The sequence below is a fragment of the Plecotus auritus genome (assembly GCF_963455305.1).
Source record: "Plecotus auritus genome assembly, chromosome: 4".
Taxonomy (NCBI): Eukaryota; Metazoa; Chordata; class Mammalia; order Chiroptera; family Vespertilionidae; genus Plecotus; species Plecotus auritus.
The window spans coordinates 142438089-142465069 of NC_137775.1; the positions used below are offsets into that span (position 1 = coordinate 142438089).

Sequence of the window (26981 nt, forward strand, 5' to 3'; positions counted from 1 at the left end):
GGGCTAAAGTAGATCTTTTTATCCCCATTTAACATTTGATTTAACTAGAGCAAAAGAATAGTTTGAGTCAGAATATAAACTACGATCTGCCTAACTCTAAACCTAGGCTTGTTGAACTTTACCATATTGTTTTGGACTTGTAGAGTTATATTTTATTCCATTGGTTTTGGCCTGATACTCTAGTTGGAGACTATTTCATACTTTGATTCTGTTATCTATCAAGTTAATTATCCCTCCAAACTTTTGGTCAACTGAAAGAGGGACATCAATTTTGCTGAGATGGCAGAGAGAGATGGAAGAAGATCATTTTGGAGTAGATGGCCTTGATCTGTTAAGTAGTAGGCAAGGTTACTTACCCAGAGTGGAAGCAACCTGATTATGAAGTGGATGTAAAAGGCAATGGAATAGTCAGGAGATGGTGGGACAGGTGGTCTAAATAGTTCCATTAAGAAAAAAAAAAAAAAATAGCGGGTGGGAGAAACAAACAGTAAAGGGAAAGTTGACCAACTTGTGTCTTGTGTGAACTGTGGGAAGTCACGGACCAGGATGCCAAATTGAAGGATCAGATTGGAGAATACAGGGATAAGTTGTCTGAGGAAAGGAGAAGAAATGAGGGTATTAAAAAAAGCCATTATCCACAGGGACAGGCCTTACACTTTTGTTACTCCTCACCTGAGGATTTTCTCCCATTAATTTTTTAGAGCGAGTAGGATGGGAGAGGGTGGAGGGACAGAGAGAGAAACATTGATTTGAGAGACACATCCATTGGTTGCCTCCCACACACGCTCAACCAGGGCCGGGAGTCAAACCTGCATCCCGGCCTAGCCGGTGTAGTTCAGTGGCATCGACTTGAGTGGAGACGGTTGAGCGTCAACCTATGAATCAGGAGGTCAGGGTTCGATTCCTGGTCAGGGCACATGCCTGGGTTGTAGGCTTGATCCCCAGTGTGGGGCATGTAGGTGCCAGCTGATCAGTGATTCTCATCATTGATGTTTTTTTTTGTTTGTTTTTTTAAATATATTTTATTGATATTTTAAAGAGAGGAAGGGAGAGGGATAGAGAGCTAGAAACATCGATGAGAGAGAGACATCGATCAGCTGCCTCCTGCACACCTCCCACTGGGGATGTGCCCGCAACCAAGGCACATGCCCTTGACCGGAATCGAACCCGGGACCCTTCAGTCCGCAGGCCGACGCTCTATCCACTGAGCCAAACCGGTTTCGGCTCTCATCATTGATGTTTTGATCTCCCTCTCCCTTCCTCTCTGCAATCAATTAAAAAATATTTTTTTTTAAATCCCTGCAACCCAGATACATGCCCTTGACCAGGAATCAAACCTGAGACCTGCTCTAGCCAGTTTGGCTCAGTGGATAGAGCATTGGCCTTCGGACTGAAAAGTCCCGGGTTGGATTCTGGTCAAGGGCATATGCCCAGGTTTCGGGCTTGATCCTCAGTAGGGGGAGTGCGGGAGGCAGCTAGTCAATGATTCTTATCATTGATATTTCTATCTCTCTCTCCCTCGCTCTCTGAAATCAATAAAAATATATTTTTTAAAAAAAAGAAGGGTCAGAAAGGGGCCAAGTGCCAAGGAATGTGGGGGGCCTCTAGAAGCTGGAAAAGGCAAGGAAATGTATTTCACTCTAGAGCAATTCAGACTTGCTGATACCATGATTTAAAAACAAAAACAAAACAAACCCTGAGACCCTTTGGTCCAAGGGCCGACATTCTAACCACTGAGCAGACTGGCCCCAGGGCAGGCCTTCCATTTTTACCTTTAATCTTACCATATGCCCACAGTAAAGTTGTAAAATACATCTAATTTTTTTTACTAGGTTATTTAGATGTATAGGGTATAAACCAAGAATGTTAAATGCACAGACTGAGATTACATACTTTGGTGACAAGTATACACAAATGCAATACTTCTAAAAATACTTAACAGATGTTGACAAAAGACCACATTTTAATAAGAGGACCACATATACTGTGGGATAAGCCTTCTAAGAGAAACCCATGTGCCTCAGGAAACAGTATGGGCTCTGGAGGCAGCCCTCTCTGCTCAGGGCCTAGGGTCTAGGGCCTAGGATTTCTAACCCAAGGTGGTACTAGAATCTCTGTACTGTTTTAGTTTGGAGCAAAACAGGAAGTTATATTCATCACGTCTTTTGCCCAGATAGGATCATTTGAAATCCTTCCTTGCTTGTTCATGAAATTAGCTGGCTCTCTGGCATGTTGTGAATGAACCATGGTCTTAAAGCAGGAGTCCCTCCAAACCCATGCTTTCACCAGACTGTCACCATAGCAAGCCAGTTGGCTATTTGTGCTGCCAAAATTTGTATTTAGTTTCCAGTACCCCAATTTAACAGTTAATTTCAAATGAATGCAATTAACTACTTCAGCCTACACCTGAAAACAATAGTTTTAGTCACACCTCATACCATCCATATATGTAAGTCCTTAAATTCTATTCTTGATTTCCCTTTACAAAGATAAAGTGATTCAGTGTTAACATTTGCCCCCGCCCCCCCCCCAAAAAAAAAAAAAAGTTGGTTAAAGTTGGAAGCGGGAAGCCTAGTATAGTTTTATTTTCGAACCGATTTTCAGGAGAGAAAGAGGTTCAGGCAGGCTCGGGCTGCCAGGTGCTGATGGCCAAGGCCTGCAGGTGAGCGGGGCCTCGGGCGTGGACTGCTGGCTCGGAGGCCTGCGGCTGGTTTTCAGAGCTCTTGCCCACCTCTGACCATCAGCCAGCCTGGCACGCTGCTGGGTAATTGTCCCGATCCCGGGGGCACGGTGATTGGGGTAGTCGTGTTCCAGGTCAGCTCAGGCTGTATGTAGGGGTGTGCGCCGGAGAGGGACAGGAGCTGTAAGACCCCTCCTTAACTGCTTTGGGGCACTTTCTGCCCCAATCGAAAAAGGTGACCCCTCCTCGTTGGGTCCGAAGTGGCGGGAAGCCGGGTCTTTGAAGGCGGCTAGGAGGCGAGGGAGGCTGTAAAACCCGGAGGATCCGGAGCGCCCGCCCGGGACGGCGCGGGGCTCAGGGCCCGGTCTTCAGGTAGGAACCAGGCAGGCGGCGGGGGACCCCGGGCGGGGGCCGCGGCGGCGGACTGTTTCCGGACCCCCCCACCCCGCGCTCGGGCCGGTGGGGCGATGGCGGCGGTTTCCCCCTACCCCTCCCGCCCCGGACGCCGCCGGCGGTGCGTCCCGACCCTCCCCCACGCGCCTCTCCCGACGGTGGCCGGATCCGGTGAGCCGGGAGGGCGGGGAGCGGCGGAGGGAAGGCGAGAGGGCGGAGGTTGCGTGGTGCAGGCGGCGGCGGCGGCGGCGGGAGGAGGGCCGGCGGGCGGGCAGGGGAGGAGGAGGAGGCGGGGGCCGTGTCGCACGCAGCTCCAGGCGGGGCGGCCCCGGCGGCTGAGGGACGCAGCCAGACCTTGGCGGGACTGGGATTTAACCGGGGCCCAGGCCCAGGGACCAGGCGGAGACGTCGCCGGAGCCATTTCGGCATCAGGGAAATGTGGGTGAGTGTGGCGGCGCCCGGGCCGAGGGGAGGCGGCGCAGGCCAGGCCCAGAGCCGCGGTGTCGCAGTGACGGGGCCCGCGGCGGCCCAGCCCAGGCGCCGGGCGAGGCCTGAGCTCCGAGCCGCGGCCGGGCGGAATGGCGGCGGGGCCGGGGGCTCGTGGGCGGGGGCGCCGGGGCGCGAGCGGGGGCTCCCTGAGTCCCCGCGGGCACGGGCTCGGGGTGGCCGGGCCTGGACCACGCACCGGGAAAAAGCCCGATTCATCGCGCCGAGGCGGAGGCCTGGTGGCGACCGGGCTGGGGCGGCGGAGCTGAGGCCGTTCGGCCGTCGCGCCTCGCCTCCCGCCCCTCGTGCGGCGACCCTCGCGGGGTGCCCGGCCTCGTGCCCTTCCCCTGCGCCCCTCGGGACCGCTCCTCCCCGACTCGTGCTCTCCAGCGAGTGCGGGACGCCGGCCGCCCTGCTTTCCGGTTACCCGCCGGCATTGTGGCGACGGTGCAGGTCGTTATTATTGGGTAACAGTCGCTCTTTGGCTTGGTTCCCTCGGGGGAGCAGGCCGGGGAAGCGGTAGGGATGCAAGTGTGGCGGCGGGACCGGCCAGAGCCCCCGGCGCCCGCCAGTCGGGCCGGGCCTGCGCCGCGGCCTCGGCGCGCCCCCGAGCCTGCGCCCCGCGGGAGCGCGCGCTGACCCCGCAGGTAACCGCGCGCGGCCCCGGGGCCTCGGCCACCTGGGGACGTTGCGTGCGGCGGACATGGTGATGGTTTAGAGAGGGCAAAGCTTTGTGAGCATTCCTAGAGACGAATCTCCAAAGTCAGGGGTTTTCCTCTGTAGCGAGCCCTCTGCCAAAAATAGGATTCTCTCCTCCGATTGGAGGGCTGCTGTCGCTTTTAGTTCGTAGTTGGGGTTAGTGTGCAAATACGGAATCGCATCAACTTACTCGGGTATTTATTTGCTCCGTGTAATGGCCCTTCCTGTGTTGGCATTAAAACCGCCCAAGTTGGGAGTGGAGTCAGTGGTCACCCAGTTTTTGAAAGACATTTATCAGGGTGACAGAAGGGGAACTAAAGTCACTTTTACTTTAAGCTTCTAGAATCTGAACATATCTTAACACTCTGCAGATGCGTGCATTTTTAAGTTTAACACTATTTTGTAACCAACCTGTCTAGCAGGCTGACTTTCTGAAATCCTGGAGAGTTTGTGGGTTGCATAAGGTTAGGGGTAAGATTATTTTCTTTAGAAAACAGTTGGATATGAGAACTTCATTTGTGTTTAAAAAGTTATTGGTTATTAGAAAAATACTGTACTTGAAAAATATTTTGCTGTTTGTGGCTTCTCGTGGTAATTGGACATAGTTGCTTCGCATTTCAAATTTCGAGGCGTGCAAACAGAAGGCTGGCTCGCTTTAACTCTATTATGCCCATTTTTGGATGTTTCAGGAGAGTGCTCATTACCTTAGAGGGGTGGCTGAATTATTCTCTTAGAATGTTAAACTATTTCTTCTCATGGGTGTCATCTTTTAAAAACTATTTTGCCGAAGGTGGAGGGATTTTCTATATCCTAGTGTTGTGGGTTTTTTTTTCACCATTTTATGAAATCTACCCGCCACAAGCTTAGGTCCTTGCAAGGCATGGCCCCCATTCCAAATATGTCATCAAGAGAGCCAAAGGGCAAATGAATGCCTGAGCTGGTTCTGCAGTTTGCTTAGCTATTACAGCTCCTTAAGCTCCATTGCCTCTTACTGATGGTTATCTTTCAGAGATAATTAACTTCATCTTGATCTTCAGTACATCCTCCTTTCCCATGCATTTCAAAAAGAATTCAGACTATGAATTCTTTGAAGGGAGGGAATAGTCTTTATTTATTTTCGCACCCCCACCTTGGTCATGGGTACCTCAGTTGTCTTTTTGAATGAATAAATCCCCCGGAATAATCTGACCTAGTGTTTGACCACTTCTAATTTTGGCTGCAGAAACAGGCTGGGTAAGAATGCAAGCTTTATTGTGGTTATTATTATAGCACCCCATATCTAATGCAGGGCCCCAAGAGACAAATGCCCAGGTTTTCTTTAGCTATGGCAATCCAGGAAAATGCCAAGGAGACAAGCTGTGAAATTTTAATTTGTTTTTCCCCCTTAAAACTAACCTTAAGGTGTGGATTTTTTTTTTTTTCCACAGCAAAATTTGGGTCTTTCCAGCAGTTAAATATTGCAGTCTTGCCTTTAAAATGAAGTGGGTGGTGGTAGAAGCCCTTTCCTATTGGAGAGGTGATGCAAACCCAGTGGTACCAGAGTCCTATGTGACATCTCTTATAGGAGCGGCCATTCTTGGGTCCTTGAGGGCCTTGTATCAGAAATTCACTACTGGTAAAACCAGCAGGCATAGTCTGCCTTCCTTTCAGCATGGAAAATTAAAATGGATGTGTTTGAAATTGAGAAGTTGTTGTTTGCCATTCTTCAAATGTGAATTAGGGTCCAAAACTCTTAGGAATGTGTTTGTGTTTTTACTCTTTGCTGTTTCAGCCCTCTATAGGTCCCAAATCCTCAGCAACTGAGTCAGTCTGGAATAAAATGTCTTTGGGGGACCAATTTTGAACTTGTCTCTTAGATGTCTAGAGAAAAGAGTGTATCATTTTTAAGGACCAATTTGAAATTTATCTTGCTTTTCTTGATATCTGGCATTTTCTCAGCAGGACGTATTTTTTGTTCGCTTTTCAAAACAGTAATGAACATTAAATGAAGAATAAATCAAATTTAAATAAAACCTTAAGTTATTAAGGACTTTAAGCTCCCTGTTTAATATATACATTTAATGCACACTATAAACAAGATTATTATAATACTTAATGTTGTTTTTTAAAGTTTTCATTCACATTTTCTGGCTCCTAAAAAAGCTGTGTGTTATTTTTGTTTAGGCATAGAACATTTTGCTTTGAGAAGACGTGGGATCTAGTTTGAGCTTAATTTTGCTGGGTGTTCATTTCAGCATTTGTAAAATGAGATAATTTTTTTTAATTGACACTGTTTAAGATTTCTTTATAGGCCCTCAAAGCATTGGGTATGTCATAGCTTTAACATTAACAGCATTTGGAAAACTGACCTATAAAGCGTAATCTTACACATATTTGAAAAGCAGAATTGTGAAGCCCAAGTTTGACAGTCATTTAAATTTTTCCCCTGGGAAAAAGAAACTTGGATGGAGAAAGCAGTCTCCTCCTGTGCTTCCCCAGTTCCCAGAAGCTCCTATGCTGTCCTCTCCTCTGTTTTTACTCATGTTCTCCCCTCTGTCTGAAGTGCCATGTCCCCTGCATGTCACTGGAGACTCCTGCTCCTTTAAAAAGACTCAGCTCAGCCCCTACCCCTCATCCCATCCCATCCCATCCCATCCCATCCCATCCCATCCCATCCCATCCCATCCCATCCCATCCCATCCCATCCCATCCCATGCCATCCCATCCCATGCCATCCCATCCCAGGCTAGGAGACTTCCCTGGGATCGCCTGAGTCCCTGCCTAGGTCACACTGTCCCAGTACTTAACCCTTTGTCTGGACTTGGTGATTTCTCCCATTGACTCACCTTTAGATCAGGGACCGTATGGTGCGCATTTGTCCCTGGTGCCTTAACACACTGCCCACATCATGTGCATTCATGTAACTCCTACTTTCTTCATGAACATCCTCCCACTTTAAACCTTTACTAAGCCCATGAAGTGTAGATACTATTGTTTGGTCCACCTTACAGCATATCGGGTTCAGAAAAAGGCTTTGAGTGGTTAGGGCAGCCGTGGGCAAACTACGGCCCGCGGGCTGGATCCGGCTGTTCTATCCGGTTCTCTTGCTCTCCCCTCTTGCTCTCCCCTCGCTCCTTTACTTTGAATTTATATTAGTTCACATAAACACTCCATCCATGCTTTTGTTCCGGCCCTCCGGTCCAGTTTAAGAACCCATTGTGGCCCTCGAGTCAAAAAGTTTGCCCACCCCTGGGTTAGGGTCAGGCCTGGTAGGTCGTCAGGCCTGAGTTATAATAAAGCACAGGGACTCCAGAGCCCAGCTTTTTTTTTTAGAGCCCAGCTTTACTCAGACTCCCTAAGAATGGGATTTATATGAAGGTGGAAGAAAAGATCAGAATGAAAATGCTCTAAGGATTGACATCTAATCATTGATAATTATGGCAGTTCATTATGCAGAACTTGGTCGACTACCAAGAATGAGTTTATTCTTCTTGGTCTTTTAGTTACTGGTGGACACTGAAGGAGGAGAGTAACTGGGATAGAAATGAACAATTCTGGAACTTGGGGACTGTTACTAAGTTGGGTGTGAAGTTTGTAAAACCATTTACGATTGTGCAGATCTAACAAGCTGCAGTTTTTGAAAAGGCCTCTCAGAACATGCTTTGGAAAACACTGTATGAAATGTATGCAGCCATTTAAAATGTGTGTGTATGTATTGGTGAACATACTTAAAGTTATAAGAATGGTTGTAATTTCAGGGTGGTGCACTTTGTGCTTTTAAAATACATATTTAAAAACAATTGTAAAGCACAAAGGTAATACAGGTGATCCCAGAATGGAGAAAGCCTCTCAAAGCACCACAACAAAAGTAGGATAACTTCTTGTTAAAGAAATTATTCATTTGCTTACTTTATTTTTTTTATTAAGGTATTATATGTGTACATATCTTACCATTGCCCCACCCATCCCACTCCCATACATGCCCTCACCCCCCAATGTCCTGCATCCATTGGTTACTCTTATATGCATGCCTGCAAGTCCTTCGGTTGATCTCTTATTTTTCCCCCACCTCTCCCTAACCTTCCCGCTGTAATTTGACAGTCTGTTTGATGCTTTACTGCCTCTGTATCTATCTTTTTGTTCATCAGTTTATAATGTTCATTTGCTTACTTTAAAGTAACTAAACTTCTATAGGTTAAAATACCATAAATAGAAATCAAAGACTAAAGGCAAACCCAGAAAAATTTTGTAACTTACGAGCAAATTTACTTTCCTTGCTATAGATGGATTATAAAAAGGAGCAGGAAACATGAAAAAAATTTCAGCTTCACTAGCAGTCCTCCCAGAAATCAGTGAGATACTGTCTTTTAAAAATGTGGCATACATTAAAAAATCCAGCTTCTAGTGAGGGTGCAGAGAAATGAGCCTACTTATACATTGCTAGAAAGTATAATTCAGTATGACTTTTCTGAGAAATATGTAACAAAAGCTTATAAAATATGCATGCACTTTGGAATAGCTAATCTAAGGATTTAGTCTAAGAAAATATAAAAAATGACAAGTAGATTAATATTCTGTCATTAGGTACACTGTTTAATGCCATCTTACTAAGCATTCGTTTTCAGTTTTTTGCTAGTACTAGGATGATTGTTTCAGCATTGTTTAGGTAAGTCTTTGCATTTCTCTAATACTGTATTTAATGAATACTAGTATTCAGCCAATATAAAATGACAAAACTTGCTATACAACAACACATATAATGTATAGAAAATTGTTTTGGTGTGAATAAATGCATTAAAAAAGATAAACCAAAATGTTAATAGTGATTATCTCTGAGCAGCGGAATTATGGGTCATTTTTAGTTCTTTTTTTCCTCCAGGTTTGTACAGTGCATGTGTATTTATAATGCAGTGAATTTATTAAAAAAACAAAAGGCAGTAGAAGCTGTGGCCCTACTTAGGAGCAAGTTGTTTCTGCTTAGTTTAATGCTGAGATCATTTGGTGTTCGCTTTACTAGCAGACCCCTTTCCAGGTATAACCCCCCCATTCCCCTAGAGGTGAATATTTGACTTCCTGCGGACTGTATTTCCTGGGTCTGTTTCCCTTTTGCTGGGCTAATCTTCCTATTCTTTCCCCCATACCTTAATCCCTCAACTACTTCCCGTGCCCTCAAGTTTCATGCACTCCATAAAGCTGTCTTAATCTTATGAAAGGCACTTATGTTTGTATTTTATTAAATTGTAATACTGGATTATGTGCTGATGAATCATCTTCAGTTTCCTTTCCTTAGTGGTATTGTGAACTTCCTATCCCTTTTTGCTACTTCACACCTTTTAGTGATAGTAGATGTACTTTAAAATGGAATGTTTAAGCCTGTTGTCATTATGCTTAAGAAATACATTTACTTTAAAAATTAAATACTTTTGGCGCAGTTTGTGCTATAGCTTGGAAAATTGAAAGGTTACTTGCCATTGATTTAAGCAATGCCTTCTAAATCATACAAATTAGGGATACTATTGAAATTACGAGAAAATGGGTGCACAGAAATGTGTCACCAAATGCCGGTGGGGCGGAGCAGGCGGGGGGATGCCTTTACTATGTAGGAGTTGGTTAAGTATATGCTAACTAAAATAGTTAAGTGTGCCTGGGAGCAAAGCCAGAGACCTCAGCTCTCCTCCCTGTAGGATGGAGGCCTGCTGTGGATGGGGGTGACAAATCAGCCAGGGCCCACACATGTGTCGGTTCCAAGTGGAACTCCAGGGTAGAGCTCTAGGTCCGGCTCTTTCCCTCCTTGAGCCCTAAGCTCATGTTGGGGAACTAGGAAATGCTTGGTTTGGGAAAGGGTGGAAAAGAAAAAGTCTGAGTGGTTTCCTCTGACTTCAAGCTTACATATTTAAGATCTGTACACGATTTACTTACAGGTTCATCCTACGTGTGATACCACCATGTATTCAGTGCTTAGTATGTACCACATGCCAGGCTGACGTAAGACAGTGACTTTGGAGTTGCTCCACTCAGCTTGGTTCTTGCAAATGCCTCACTGTGGACACTGGCACAGAGATGTTTTCCTAGTTAGTTATTAGATGGAGACTCCCCAAATCAGGGGGTCTTCTGTTTGATAAAAGGGAAGGCTTAAGGGATACAGAAGACACCAAGCCTGTTGAGCAGTTTTAGTTAGCTGGGACCTTTGTAAATGTGTGTGGTAACTGCCTGGTGGGGTTGGGTTGGGTTTGGTTTGGTTTGGTTTAGTGGGGGCATAACTGCCTGTGAAGCATTGGACATTATAAATTGTTTGTTTGTTTTGGTTACTGTTATTTTTATAATGTGGGGGAGAAAGAAATTCTACCCTAATTAAACCAACATGAGACAGATTAACAAGAGAAAATAACCAAATTTAATTACGTACCTCCATATGAGAACCCCACATGCATGAGAGAGTTGGAGACCTCCAGTGCATGAGAGGTTCAGAGGCAGAAAGTTAATATGAGTTGTGTATGGCATTCTGAGCAAAGGATGAGGAGGCATCTTGAGCTTCAGAGGAGAGGAGGGTCATTCACAGGATGATAAGAAGAGCAGATGTTCATTAATTACATGGAGGTTTGCCCTGCCGTATTGATAGGTCATAAAAAGTTATTTCTGGTGATAACTCTTATTATGGGCAAGGCCCCAAACTTAAATTGTTTAAGGGAGAGATAGAAGTTTCTCATGAGCTGGCAGAGTTCCCATTGCCTCCAGCTCAAAGTAGTCACATGCCAAAGTGGCACATCCTGGGGAGGCCTCTTCTGAGTCCCTTCACTGCTAAAGGAGCTCAGCTGTAGCACCACATGCCACTGCATTTTCAGTATTTTTACTTATCTGTGTGGAGTGTTATTTGCCCTATGTTCCGTGACGTGTAAGGCATAGGAGTGGGATGGGAGAGCTGTGAATAAGTAAGTTTAGGAAATGCTAGGTTGAGGAGTCTTTAATATGTCAATGTACATATATATCTCCCTGTATTTTATAGTATGTGTGTATAGGGCGTGTACATGTATGGATATAAGGTAATCCCCAATTTAATAAATAGCTTTTGAAGGAAGAAAAACCCTACTCCTGTATTAAAGAATGGACTTTGTTTTGTTGAGCTCTGATTTTGGAAACATAGAATGTGAACAATTATGTGACTTGCAGTAGAGATGTATATAGTAAATGACTGTGTTCATTTTCCCTGTCTTTGGTGGGATTCTCATTAGTATCTTGAAACACTAGCGTTCTTTGGGAGTGTGGGATCCTCATGAGTACAGTTACAGGTCTAGTTGTCTAGAAAATAACTGCTTCACTTTATTCCTTGTTTAAATCTGAATCATAAATGCTATTACAGGAAGGATCTAAAACAAATTTAAAGCACATGGATCGTCATTAATCCAGGACTCATGAGGCTAGAGTTATTCTCACTTTCTTGGTGGTGTCATATGTAAATGAACTGCATTTGAAAAGCCTTTCAGTCTGTTGAAATTCAGACTTTCCTTCTCTTATTTTTTTTAATATTTTTATTGATTTCAGAGAGGAAAGGAGAGGGTTAGAGAGATAGAAACATCAATGATGAAAGAGAATCATTGATCGGCTGCCTCCTGCACACCCTCCACCGGGGGTCAAGCCTGCAACCTAGGCATGTGCTCTTAGCCGGAATCGAACCTGGGACCCTTCAGTCTGCAGGCCGATGCTCTATCCACTGAGCCAAACTGACCAGGGCTCCTTCTCTTAAAGGTTCTCTTAGATTCTGTCCCATACCTTCTTTCTTCTACATTCTAGCTCAGTGGTTTCCAGAATGTGGACACTTCACATGACATGTGAGGGCACATTCATTTGGGAAATGGAACCAGGTCTTTCTAAAGCATTTTGGCTGCTTAAGGAAGGGATATAGCCTGCAGCATTTTCCAGATTTCTGGGTCAACTTACCCTTATTTTTCTTGAATGATCTCTTACATTAGCTTCTATGGAGAACACTTTGCTCTTCAATTCTGTCTTCTGCTGATGGACATTCAGGAGATATCTCTTTTACTTGATTCTGCTCTAGCTTATTTTGTTGTGGGGTTTTTTCGTTTTATTTTGGCTCCTTGACTTCCAGCTGAGCCCCCAGCTTCATGTGGTCCTCACACCCTCATTTCACCTTTAATCAGGATTTATCGTGGCTTCTGTGACTATGAAGTCTGTTCCCAGTGGGTGTTTGAGTCACCATGATTTGGTAGAGTGAGCTCTGCTCCCAGTCCTTGTTGGTCCTTTACCATATAACCTACCTCATCCCCTTAGGCTCAGAAAGTACTGCAAGTCCAGCTGTGTGCACAGTCCTGGCCTGTTGCATGGCTCACTTACAGCTGTGTGTTGGTCCTGGCTGTTTGGCCTGCCCTGGATCTTCAGTCTGGGAATATTAGAAGGAAATTTCAGTAAAGCAAACGAATTTGGGGAAATTTTGTTAACTTCAAGGTTTTACTTACCTATAACAAATGATAAATGTAGAATTTTTTAATATGTTTTTATTGATATCAGGGAGGAAGGGAGAGGGAGGGAGGGAGAGAGAGAGAGAGAGAGAGAGAGAGAAACATCAATGATGAGAGATAATCATTGATTTCCTGCCTCCTGCAGGCCCCACACTGGGGATCGAGCCCGCAACCAGGCATATACCCTAGCTGGGATTGGAACCATGACCTCCTGGTTCACAGGTTGATGCTCAACCACTGAGTCACACCGGCCGTGCTTGTAGAAATTTTTGTTTGATAAGCTGATTAAATGTCTATGATTAAAGAAGTCACAGATTATAACCAACAAACCACATGTTACACTAATGTTTCTTTAGAAAGTGTGGATGTGGCATTAAGATGAACATCCACATTGCTGTATATGGTAGCGGATAGATGAAAATGTATCTGTGTGTAACTAGGACAGTAGGCTCCATTAGTAGTTGTAGTGAAATGTGATTAAAAAAAATTGACTTCAGAGAGGAAGGGGGAGAGAGAGAGAGAGATACAGAAACATCAATGATAAGAGAGAATCATCGATCAGCTGCCTCCTGCATGCCCCACACTGGGGATCGAGCCTGAAACCCTGGCATTGAACCATGAACTCCTGGTTCATAGATGGATGCTCAGCCACTGAGCCATGAGGGCTGGGCTGAAACGTGATTTTTAAAACACATTCTGATTATTCCTTTCGACAGCAGTGAATCAACTTCAGTGTTCACATTAAAAGTAACTTTTTTTCAAAATGCAGAGCATTTGTCTGTTTTGTCCACAGTCTGGTGTAGACTGAGTCAGAGTGCCTAATCAGTCTGTAATCTGAAAATAGTGAGTCCTATAATGTGCTGCTTTGAATAGTTCATTGCACTTATACTTTGCAGAAGTTAATTTATATGCAAAGTTTTGCTATGTAAGTTTTATCTTAGAAATTTGAATTGTGTTTAGAAGCCCAAGTCCTCTGTAGTGTCCCTTTTTAATATAGAGTTATTGATAAAAACTATAGGGAAAATCTGGATTTTATGATTCTGATGTTCTCTTAAAAAATATTAACTACATGCCCGCTGGTTTGACTCAGTGGTTGAATGTGGACCCATGTGCCAAGAGGTCACCGTTTCAATTCCCGGTCAGGACACATGCCCGGGTTGCGGGCTCAGTCCCCAGTGGGGGATGTGCAGGAGGCAGCCTATTGATGATGTTTCTCATTCATGTTTCTTTCTCATCGATGTTTCTTTCTTTCTATCCCTCTCCCTTCCTCTCTCTCTAAAACTCAATAAAAACATATTTTAAAAAAATATTAGCTACATTTTCAACTGGGAACATGGTTTGATAGTTTTTTCAAAATAAGCGATTTGAAGCATAAGCGTGAAAGCCTTGCCTGAGAAGATAAAAAGTTAATGCATCTTGACTAGAAGCTGTTCAATGAAAAACCTCGAGAAAATGCTAGAAGTGGAATCTGTGGTAGAATCATCTTCTGAGCTGAAACTGATGCTGCAGGTTTTATCATGTTTTTCCCTTTGTATAGATATGGCCAGATTGTTTTGAGTCAGAGTGGGGAGGAGATTTTTTTTTGAAGCCCCCCCCCCCACCTGCTTCCAGAAAACCTCTTGAAGGTTATCAGTGGGCATACTTTCATGAATGCATAAGGTTTACTTACGTGATTGAGAGACTGAATCTAATGATTCTTATTGATCTGAGCCCAGGTTTAAGCACACACTTGTTTATTCTGTACCTCCCATACCTTTTCCCCAATGTATATAATGTCTGAAAATACTAAATTTGCAAGTACTTCGTGTTATTATAGTAGTTGCTAAGGATATTTGCAACAAGATGCTTTCTACGAAGTGCAGCACTGAACATGAGCACAGAATGGGTGCTGATCTCTGGCAGGTGGACCCACCAGGGCAGTAGGTAGCAGGCAGCAAGCTCGTGACCCTGAGTAATTAGAACCATTATCCATCTACTTAAAAGAGGGCGCCACTTCATTACCCTAGGTACCTTCAGTAGGGAGAGTAAATTGATAAATTGTATTCAAATCAAATCAAAACATAAATGCTCCAAATCAGAAAAGGAGCATGGTGGGAGGAGGACAATATCTTTTTTAAACCAATTGGTAGTGAAATGGGAAGTGTCTTTGAAAGGTCAGTTAGGTAGGGAAAATTGCTGATCAGAGTTTTTGAATTTAGTGTTAATTTATTTGTGTTAGTGGAATGAAAAGGCTTGAAAACCTGGATTGGGTGAATAACTTCTTGTTCTCTAGAGATGTGGTAGCTTTCCAAATCTTAGCAGATATTAATTCGAGGCTCAGCACTCACCAACGATGTACAGACTTCACCACACATGTGGGAAAGTTGGAAATGAGTTGAACAGAATTTTGGGAACTATGAGTTGAAGCTCATTTCATTTAAGGGAGAGTTCCAGCATTTGTAGCAGGATAATGCTGCCTTTCTGAGCAGCCCTCCTGCCTGTACCTAATCAGCAGAGGCGGGACTTGCCAGCTACATGTAACATGTGATTGTGCCGCCCCAGCTGAAGGCCTAGATTTCCACCCTCAGTGGCCTTAGGATGTTTCCTGCATCACTAGCATCTCTGGAGGGGAAAAAAACAACAGCACTTGGTTTTTGTATTTGGGAATGTGTTTCTTTGGGCCCTTAGAATGACCCCAAACACACACAGACATAACTGAAATCAAAGATGCATTGAAAAACACTTCCCTTAAGTTCTGTGAGCTCTATTCTTTCTGTTTCACTGTTTAAAATGTTCCATTGCCATTTACTGAGTTACTGTCATGGCCCACATGGATTGCAGTTCTCAATTTGAAAAACATTCATAGTGTAGATAATTAGGATCAAATCTAATATCACTTTTCCTTGTTTTAACATGAATGAAAATGCTTTGTAATAAAATATATGCAAGCTAGATCATTGAAAAATGTGTTCATAAAATTGTGCTGAAACGGAGAATTGAAATTTGGTCCTTAGCAGTTAAAAGTAGTTTATGTGGATAAACCATCTGTAGCACCTGTTAAATATTAAGTGCCCATAGTCATCTGCAACTTTTTGAGGTTTTTTTTTTAAATATATTTTTATTGATTTCAGAGAGGAAGGGAGAGGGATAGAGAGAGAAATATCAATGATGAGAGAGAATCATTGATTGGCTGCCTCCTGCACGCCCCCTACTGGGAACTGAGCCCGCAACCCAGGCATGTGCCCTTGACCGGAATCGAACCCAGGACCCTTCACTCTGCAGGCCGATGCTCCATCCACTGAGCCAAACCAGCCAGGGCAAGTTTTTGAGTTTTTAAAGCAATATATATTAGTGATGCTTGATACCCTACTTGAAAGTCATATGGTAATTAAAACAAAGAATTAACATGCTGACTAAACTAAAAATCAGTTATGGCCCAGCTGGCATGGCTCAGTGCTTGAGCATCAACCTATAAACCAGGAGGTCACGGTTGCATTCCCAATCAGAGTACATGCCCAGGTTGCTGGCCCAGTCCCCTGTGTAGGGTGTGCAGGAGGCAGCCGATGAATGATTCTCTCTCATCATTGATGTTTCTCTCTCTCTCCCCTCCCTTCCTCTTTGAAATAATACATACTAGTATATACATACATACATACATATACTTTAAAGAATCAGTTACAAATTAAACAATATTTAAGGCTTTGAGTGCTTGTATGTTGATTTTAGGATTTTAAAACGACCCCTTTCTATTAATTGTTCAAGTACCAAATCTAAGATAATGAAAATAGTTTCCTAGTACTAAAATGTTCATAGAAGAAAATTCTATACTTAATGACATCTGAAATTTCTCATAACTATAAATATACATGTATTTAGGGGAATGAGTTAGAACAGCATGTTTCTGTATTATATAATTAGAAGGACAAAGATTGATCTCCAGTGGAAGGCAGCTGTATTAATTTATTTAGTGTACTAATTTCAAAGCTCTTATGGATTTTAGAAAGTGGGAGACACATGGAGAGAACTAAACTGTGAAGTTTTAAATGCATTTGCTCTTATCCTACCCCAGAATGGTGGGTGCTAGCATTGTTTCTTAATTTTTTAAAGCCATACGTTTTACTGTTTTTATGGCTTGTTTGAATAATTATATTTTTATTAAATTTAATACATAATGTAAATATCTTATCCCCCTCCCTCCTGTTTCCTTAGTATTGTTACTATGCTGGTAGAAATAAAATGAAATGTAGTTAACCAAGTTTCAACATGTTCCTGTATGCTGATGGACTGAGTGGGTTATTTTTGTTTTGTTTTTTAAAGTATCAGAGAATTAGGTGTTCCCCAAATATTTGGAGTAGTGAATTCACCAATATTTCTGGAACCCCTGAAGTGTGCCAAAGCACACTTGATGCTGAGGATTCAACTGTGAATTAGGCCTCTGCCCTCCAGCCACAGAACACAGCCCACAAGTCAGAAGTATTGCTTCTCTTCAATCCTAAAGTCCCAGAACCAAATGTCCTGTTTACAGAGAACCTTTAATTATTGATATATTTCCTTTTTTATAGTAAAGGGTATAAATGTAAAATCACTTATTAAAACATCCATTACTCAAATAGCAATAATTAGCAAAACAATCTAATTTTTAAGAAAAATAAGCAATCATACTGGTATTCAATACTAGCTTTTTGTACGCTCATGTTTTCTAGATTATAAAATATAAGTGTATTTCATGTGCAAAATATAAAAATCAGAAAATAAGCCTCTATTTTCAATTGTTTTGATTTATGGTATCTTACAGAATATAATTTCATTGCCCTGAAAATTCTCTGTGCTCTATATTTATCTGTCCCTCCTCTAAGCCCCTGGCAACCATTGATCTTTTTACCGTCTCCATAGTTTTGACTTTTCCAGAATGTCATACAGTTGGCATCATATAGTATGTAGCCTTTTTAGATTGATTTCTTTGACTTAGTAATAAGCCTTTAAGTTTCCTCTATGGAAGGTTCATTTATTTTTAACGCTGAGTGATATTCTGTGGTCTGGGTGTACCACAGTTTATCCACTCACCTACTGAGGGACATCTTGGTTTCTTCTAAGTGTTAGCAGTTATGAATAGAGCTGCTATAAACGCTATGTGCACATTTTTGTGTGGACATAAATTTTCAGTTCATTTGGGTAAATGCCAAGGTGTGTAATTGCTGAATTGTGTGAATGATAATAAAATACATTTTTTACAGAAAACGTTTAACCAAAATTAAAATTGAATTTTTAAAAAAATGATTGCAGGGTCATATGGTAAGAGGATGTTTAGTTTTGTAAGAAGCTGCCAAATTGCCTTCTAAAGTGGCTGTACCATTTTGCATACCCACCGGCAATGAATGAGAGTTACCAGGTGTATGGTTACTAATGCGGATATTTTTCAGTAGATGGAGTTACACATATGTTGATATATATGCGATTTGATATGTATGCTGTTTTGTTGTATTGACAGCAAGCTTCAAAACTTCCTATGTCAAATTTTCTGAAGGTGTTAAACATAGATATTTTTACACTTAAAAATGTCAAATTTCATGCCAAAAAAAGAGCATTTGTGGGAAATTTTAATTCATTATTTTATTTTGAAGAAAAGTGCTGCTGAATACTTTGGGAAGCTTATGGTGAACATGCTCCATCTCAAGATACTTGTGAACTCTGGTTTAAATGCTTTAAAAGTGATGATTTCGATGTGAAAGACAAAGAATGTCCAGGTCAACCGAAAAAGTTTGATGACCAACAATTACAAGCATTATTGGATGAAGATGCGTGTCAAACTCAAAAACAACTTGCAGAAAGATTAAACGTTGCTCAGCAAACAATTTCCAATTGTTTACAAGCAATGGGAAAGATTTTCAAGGAAGAATCAACTGAACGAAAGACAAATGGAAAATGGAAAAGTCATCAGTAAAATGTTGCTTCAAGGGCACGAAAGAAAGTCTTTTTTGCATCGAATTGTGACTGGCGATGAAAAGTGGGTTAATTTTGAGAATCCCAAACGCACTCATTCATGGGTTGATCCAGGTCAACCATCAACATTGACTGCAAGGCCAAATCGCTTCAGAAAGAAGACAATGCTCTGCATTTGGTGGGATCAGGAAGGTGTGGTGTATTATGAGCTGCTAAAACGAGGTGAAACTGTTAATACTGATTGCTACTGACAACAAATAATCAATTTGAACCATGCTTTGATTGTGAAATGACCAGAATGTTGCAGAAGACACGGCAAAATAATTTTGCTTCATGATAATGCACTATCACACACTTCAAAACCAGTTAAAGACATGTTAAAAGATCTTGCCTGGGAAGTATTAACCCACCCGCCGTATTCACCAGACCTTGCTCCTTCAGATTACCACTTGTTCCAATTGATGGCACACACACTTTCTGAGCAACATTTCAAAATGTACAAAGAAGTGGAAAATTGGGTTTCTGAATGGTTTGCCTCAAAACAAGAAAAGTTCTATGGGGATGGTATCCACAAATTACCTGAAAGATGGGGGAAATGTGTAGCTAGCGATGGACATTACTTTGAATAAAGCACTTTTTAAAAAATACATATTTTTATTGATTTCAGAGGGAAAAGGAGAGAGAGAGAGACGAGAAACATCAATGATGAGAATCATTGATCGGCTGCCTCCTGCATGCCCCCTAATGGGGATCGAGCCCACCACCTAAGCATGTTCCCTTGACCAGAATCGAACCCAAGACCCTTCAGTCCGCAGGCCAAAGCTCTATCACTGAGCCAAGCCAGCTAGAGCTGAATAAAGCACTTGTGACGTTTCTCTTGAAATTATCATGTTTTCTTTGATCACAAAATCCGCATTGTTAACCAGTACACCTGGTATTATTGCTCCACATCTTCACCAACATTTGGTGGTGTCAGTGTGCTTATTTGCCGTCAATGTATCATTGGTAAAATCTTTGGCCCATTTTTTTTGTTGTTGTTGTTGATCCTTACCTGGGGATCCCTTTTCCCTCCCCTTCCCCCTCCCCATTTTAGAGAGAGTGGAAGGGATTGGGGGGGGGGGGAGAGAGAGAGAGAGAGAGAAACATTGATGTGTGAGAGAGACATCAATTAGTTGCCTCCTGCACTCGCCCTGCCTGGCCTGGGGATAGAACCTGCAACCCAGGTAGGTGCCCTTGATGGGAATCGAACCCGAGACCCTTTGATGTGTGGGCTGATGCTCTAAGTGGTGAACCACACAGGCCAGGGCGGCCATTTTTTTAATATATATTATTATTTTTTCATCACCATTTATCCCCTCTATGCCCTCCTGCTCCCCTCCCCCTTTTTTTAATGAGTGGTTTTCTTACAGAGTTTTAAGAGCTCTTTATATATTTTGGCTAATAGTCCTTTATCAAATGTGTCTTCTGTAAATATTTTCTCCAACTCTGTGGCTTGTCTTACTATTTTCTTCACATTGTCTTTCATAGAACAAAAGTTTCTAATTGTAATGAAGTCCACTTTATCAATGATTTCTTTCATGGATCCTGCATGTTTTATCTAAAAAGCCCTCGCCATCCTTGAGGTCATCTAGGTTTTCTCTTGTGTTGTCTTATAGGAGTTGTATAGGTTTGCTCCACTTTTATTTTTAAGGAAGGTTTTGCAAATGTTATGTGAATAATGTTCAACATATGAAAATTTTCTTTGCTTTAATGGATTTTAGTCATTTTCTGACTAAAATTAGGTGAATTGGATGGATCTTTAAGGATTATCTCCTACTACCCCATTTTTTGTTAGAGGAATAAAGAGAGCTATTATTTGGAGAATTCCTATTATGTACCAGGCATAGAACCAAGCCTTTTTACTTGTGATATCTTATTTAAATCTTTATAGCAACTCTGAGAAGTTTGTATTTAGGTCTCTCATTTAAAATGAGTTAACAGAATTATAGGAGCCAAGCATCATAGAGGAGCCAAGTGTTGCCTCCTGAGTGGACCAACATGCAGTGCTCCCTGGTTGTGGTCTCTTCTCTGGAAGGGTGGGCATAGTCTTTTAGCTCCCACCTTGGGAAGATCTGAGTTAGATGGCTATCTTGATGAGATCCCCCTGTTGAGGACAGTGGGAAGCATGAACACAGGCAGAATACAGTCAACTTTATAGCAGACTGAATTCAGGATTACACTCATTCAACTGTGAGACATGCACAAAAGTTTCATATGAGATTGCTGCTGTAAATAATTATAGGTGGCACATTATTATTGAATAAGGTTTATTTTGGAAGTTGAAGCATGATAGTTGTAATGTCCTTAGATACAACTCAATTACTGCTGTGTCATTGAGCATTCCCACCAGCAATTGTTACGTTGTTTTGAATTTTTAATGTACTGTCTAAAATTCTGGAACCCAGAGATAAATTTTTGGAGGTTTGAAAGTATAAGTTTGAGAGAGAGCCCTTGTCATCCTTAATTTGTTCCTTACCCATGTCACTTATATCCCATCCACTCACCATAATTCCTACTGGGTTTGGTTTTTAGCATCTGGCCTTTCTTTTCCATTGTTGGGCATTTAAGTTGAGCCTGTATCTCAACCCTAATAACCTCCCAGTTAATTTCCCTGCCCTCAGGACCCCAGTCATCCCAACTCCAGAGCTCTCAGATAAATGTTCCTAAAGCCTTCTTGATCTTTGTGGCCTGGAATGATTTCTCTCAGACCCTCTGAGCTTGTATTGCAGTTTTTGTCTGTACCTTTAATATGGCAGTAAATCCTATATGCCACCTGGCAGCTCTGGTAGCTTCAGCTAAATCTTCTAAATTACATTGTCACTTGCTTATTATATATGTTGCAGGAGAGTATGAGCCCCCCTCTATCAGTAACATCTTAAGTTTCTGTCCAGCAGAATACTTGATACAACAGCCTTTCGTGCTAAGGCCCCCTCAGTATGCAGAACCTAGTTATTTATAGAGATACATGTCTTTCTGTGAATGACCTGAATTTGACCCGTAAAGGTTTATAGCTAGCATGCTTTAAAGCTGTTTTTTTCCTTAACAGCTTTATTGGTGTATAATTCATATACAGTAAAATTAGTTGGTTTTATTAAATGTATAATTTAGTGATTTTTAGTAAAGTTAGAGTTCTACAGCCATCGAAGTTCAATTTCAGAACATTTTCATCACCCACAGAAGATCCTTGTGGCTGTTTGTAGTCACTCTGCATTTCCATTCCAGCCAAGCACTAATCTACTTCCTGTCTCTGTAGTTTGCCTGCTCTGTGTACTTCATATGATAAATGGAATCATGTAATATGTGGTCTTTGCATCTGGCTATCACTAGTGTAATGTTTTGGCAGATCATCTATGCTGTAACATGTGTCAGTACTCCATTTTTATTTTTATTTTAATTCTCACCCGAGGCCATGCTTATTGATTCTTAGAGGGGAAGGGGAAGAGGAGAGAGAGAGAGAGAGAGAGAGAGAGAGAGAGAGAGAGAGAGATCCATGTGAGAGAGAATATTGATTGGTTGCCTTCTGTACGTGCCCTGACCGGGGATCAAACCCGCAACCTGGGTATGTGCCCAGACTGAGAATTGAACCTGCAACCAACCGAGCCCCACCAGCCAGGGCAGTACTTCATTTTTCATTGTCAGATAGTATTCTTTTTAAAAAATATATTTTTATTGATTTCAGAGAGAAAGGGAGAGATAGAAACATCAATGATGAGAGAAAATCATTGATCGGCTGCCTCCTGCACAACCCCCACTGGGGATCAAGCCCACAACCTGGGCATGTGCCCCTGACCAGAATCGAACCCGGGACCCTTCAGTTCGCAGGCTGACGCTCTATCCACTGAGCCAAACCAGCCAGGGCCAAATAGTATTCTTTTGTAGGACTTTGTGACATTTTGCTAATCTATTCACCCACTAATGGGCATTTGGGTTCCACTTTGGGCTATTATAAATATGGTGCTGTGCACATACAGGTCTTTCGGTGGACATATGTTTTGTTTGGAAGGGTAGACATGTCATAATGGAATTGATGGGTCATGTGATAAATTTATGTTAACTGAAGGTCGTTTTTTAATGCCCCAAATGTTTAATTATTAACTTTGAGAAAAGATATAAACAAAGCAATTTGAAGAATTCTGATACATTCAGGTCTTTGGAATCTGGCTTGGTTGTTTGAGAAATAGCAGAACCCATTTCCAATTTGAGCACATGTTTCTGTTGCTCCTCTTACTTTATAGACATGGATTTAAAGATTTTGAATGATTTTAAGTAGAGACAAACTCAGCTCTTATCTCTGGAAAGCCATCTGTTAAGATATTAATTGAAATTTTTTATACTTGCCATCTGTAATTGTTTGAACTTCATTATAATTAATCTCTTGTATAGGGATGGAATGATATATTTATTTTTTAAAAAATATATATATTTTATTGATATTTTACAGAGAGGAAGGGAGAGGGATAGAGAGTTAGAAACATCGATGAGAGAGAAAACATCGATCAGCTGCCTCCTGCACACTCCCTACTGGGGATGTGCCCGCAACCAAGGTACATGCCCTTGACTGGAACCGAACCTGGGACCTTTCAGTCCGCAGGCTGACACTCTATCCACTGAGCCAAACCGGTCAGGGCTGGAATGATATATTTAAATGTTACAAGTAAGTATAAGTTCTGCAAACCTTGAATTTTCGTAATGAAGTGCCATAGGCTTATCAAAGGTAGCAGATGGCCCTCCTGGTAGATGTGCAGTAGAACGAACCCTCATTATTAAAGCACAACCAAGTAGACTACATATACAGGGTTTTTTAAGTTTAGATTCCTTCTTGATTAAAAGAATGAAATTTGCCCAACTGGTGTGGCTCAGTGGTTGAGTATTGATCTATGAACCAGGAGGTCACGGTTTGATTCCTAATCAGGGCACACCGCCCAGGTTGTGGGCTCGATCCCCACTGCGGGGGTGTACAGGAGGCAGCCAATCAATGATTCTTTCTCATCATTGATGTTTCTGTCTCCCTCTCTCCTCTTCCTTCTCTGAAATCAATAAAAATATTTTTAAGTGAAATGTAAAAGTATCATTCAAATACTAATTAATGAATATTCATATGAAGTAGAAAGCTTTAAATAGTTTGGGAATGTAAGTATAAATAAACTTCCAGTTCATGAATTTGCTGGCTCTTCGCTGACCTGTTGATTTGCAGTCATTTGGACTTGTCATTAAATAGTCATGTCCTGAATCTTTCGAATGTCTTTTGTTGTAATTGCAAATTCAAGAGAAGTCTTGGTAGCTAGCGCTTTTAAGGTAGCACACCTTCACCTTCTGTGGAAACGGCTTGCAGTGGGGAGTGGTTGATGGAAAGAACACAGCTTTAGAACCCAAATACTTGGGTCTGGGTCTGAATCCCTACCAGGTATTAGTAGAGTGTCGTTGGGCAAATTATTTAATATCTCTGAGCCAGAGTTTCCTCATTTGTAAGAAGTAGATAGTACCATACAGGTAATATGGTTATTGTAGCAGTAAGTGTTCAGTGAGACAAAGTATTAAAGCCCCTATTGTCACAGAGTCTAGCATTCTAACCTCCAGTAAATATTATACCCTTTCCTTACAGTGTTAGTAAACTGATATGGAGCAAGCAGTTGTACTTGGACACTGCCTAGAGGTGGGCATGGGTGTGGGGGAGTATATAAGGTGGTCATGGAGTCTATTCATTTAATAGAATGAATAGCTGTTTGTGTTTTAGAAATTAACCTGGGCAGAATGTGGGGGATGAGCCTTGGCCAGTTTGGCTCAGTGGATAGAGCATCAGCCTGTGGACCAAAGGGTCCTGGGTTCGATTCCAGTCAAGGGCAGGTACCTTGGTTGCAGACTCCTCCCCAGCCCGGGCCCTGTTCAGGGCTCATGCAGGAGGCAACCAATCGATGTGTTTCTCTCACATTGATGTTTCTGTCTTTCCCTCTCTCTTCCATTCTCTCTAAAAATCAATGGAAAAATATCCTCAGGTGAGGATTAACAAAAACAAACAAACAAAAAATAAATAAAGGTGATTAAATGTTTAAAAAAAAAAAAGAATGTGGGGAATGGGTTGGAGGGGGTGAGACTGGTTACAGAACAGTGAAGAGACTTGTGAGTGAGTGACCAAGGTGAGAGATCCCAGCCATCACTTCATTTAACCCACAAGAGTGTATATCCTATATAATAAAGATGTAATATGCAAATTGACCATCACTCAACACACAAGATGGCCGCCCCCATGTGGACACAAGATGGCCGGCAGGGGAGGACAGTTGTGGGCGATCAGGCCAGCAGGGGAGGGCAGTTAGGGGTGACCGGGCCAGCAGAGGAGGGCAGTTGGGGGTGACCGGGCCTGCAGGGGAGGGCAGTTGGGGGCGACCAGGCCAGCAGGGGAGGGCAGTTGGGGGCGACCAGGCCTGCAGGGAAGGACAGTTAGGGGCGACCAGGCCTGCAGGGGAGGGCAGTTAGGGGCGACCAGGCTGGCAAGGGAGGGCAGTTAGGGGTGACCGGGCCAGCAGGGGAGCAGTTAGGCGTCGATCAGGCTGGCAGGGGAGTGGTTAGGGGCAATCAGGCAGGCAGGCAGGTTAGTGGTTGGAAGCCAGCAGTCCTGCATTGTGAGAGGGATGTCCAACTGCCCGTTTAGGCCCAATGCCAGTGAGATTGGGCCTAAACAGGCAGTTGGACATCTCCCGAGGGGTCCCAGATTGGAGAGGGTGCAGGTTGAGCTGAGGGACACACTCCCTCCCACCCCTGTGCATAAATTTCGTGCACCAGGCCTCTAGTACCGTGTTCCCCCGAAAATAAGACAGTGTCTTATATTAATTTTGCCCCCAAAGACATGCTAGGTCTTATTTTCAGGGGATGTCTTATTTGTCCAAGAAGAAGAATACGGTACACATTTATTGTTAAATGAAAATAAAGGAAATTTATTACCTGTATACGGTACGGTAGTACTGTAGTTGTCAACACAAACCAGACAAACTGTGAATCCTACAGTATCAAGAATTTACTCATTTATTCAATGACAATCATGTCATCATCTTCTGGAACATCATCATAACAATCCAGTTCCTGAATTTCCTGGTAAATTTCTTGTGACTCCATTTCTTTCAGAATCAGTGGACCAAATCTCTCATGTTTAGCAATAGCACTGTCCTTAAATGAGTACTTCTTGTCAAGGTAGCCTGCTCGCAGTGCATTTGCAATGCAACTGTCAGTGATTTTCTCCCATGAATTCTTCACCCAAGTCACAACTTCTTGCAGTTGAGGTTTCACAAAGTTTCCATGCTGATTTCTCTCCATTCTATTTTCTTTTTTTATATATATATTTTATTGATTTTTTACAGAGAGGAAGGGAGAGGGATAGAGAGCTAGAAACATCGATGAGAGAGAAACATCGATCAGCTGCCTCCTGCACACCCCCCACTGGGGATGTGCCCGCAACCAAGGTACATGCCCTTGACCGGAATCGAACCTGGGACCCTTCAGTCCGCAGGCCGACGCTCTATCCACTGAGCCAAACCGGTTTTGGCTCTCCATTCTATTTTCAATGTAGTCATTAATTTCCATGCGCAAATTGTCTTTGGCTTGTTTATTGCAATATCAAGAGTCTGGAGATAGGCTGTCATTCCTGCAGGAATCATTATCTGATCTATTTTTCTTTTGTGAAGAAACGTCTTCATGTCTTTAGCGCGGTGAGTGCTGGCTGCATCTCAGACTAGCAGACCTCTTTGGCTCCCTCGCATAACAAGCGGCAGCATTAAATCGACCCACTTCCTTATAACTGCTTGTGTGGCCCAGGCTTTTTCAGTTTCAAGAATAAAAACGCCCAAAACACGTTCAGTCTTTTCCTTCTTGCCCTTAGAAATGATTAAAGGTGGGATTTTAGTGCCATCCAGACGAATTGCCAAAATACAGGAAACACGTGCACTTTCGTAAGCAGTGGAGGGAATGTACGCTAAGGAGGCACCCCGCTGTTCAATTGTTGTTTGAGATGATTGGCCCATAAACACTGCAGTTTCATCCATAGCAATCATGTTGGAAAGATTGTATTTAGAGAAGTCAGCATCATCAATAAAGGACTTGAATGCAAGTGCTCGCTTAATAACTTGAGTATCTTCCAACCTAAACAATGTTGTAGATCTTCTTAAAGACAGTTCACTTCGCTGAAGGAAATTATCCAGCCAGTGTTGTGATGCTTTGAAGTCTTCGGGGGCTATGTCAAACTGTGGTGCCATTGCAAGGGCAAATTCTTGAATCTGAGCCCTATTCACAACCAAAGCCTTTGCTCTCCTGTCAACAACCCA

General features: G+C 42.6%; 1 protein-coding gene across 3 annotated transcripts in view; it reads left to right on the forward strand.

Annotated features, from left to right (window-relative positions):
* Positions 1 to 2775: 2775 nt before the first annotated feature.
* CUL1 (cullin 1) overlaps positions 2776 to 26981 on the forward strand; it is a 100810-nt gene continuing 76604 nt past the window's right edge. Inside the window, exon 1 of one of the 3 annotated variants that reach the window (XM_080663691.1) lies at positions 2776 to 3052. The gene's annotated coding sequence lies outside the window, so the exon portion shown is untranslated. Of the gene's footprint in view, positions 3053 to 3133; positions 3245 to 3317; positions 3516 to 26981 lie in introns of those variants that run through there. The other 2 variants (XM_080663690.1, XM_080663689.1) reach the window with 2 other exon arrangements.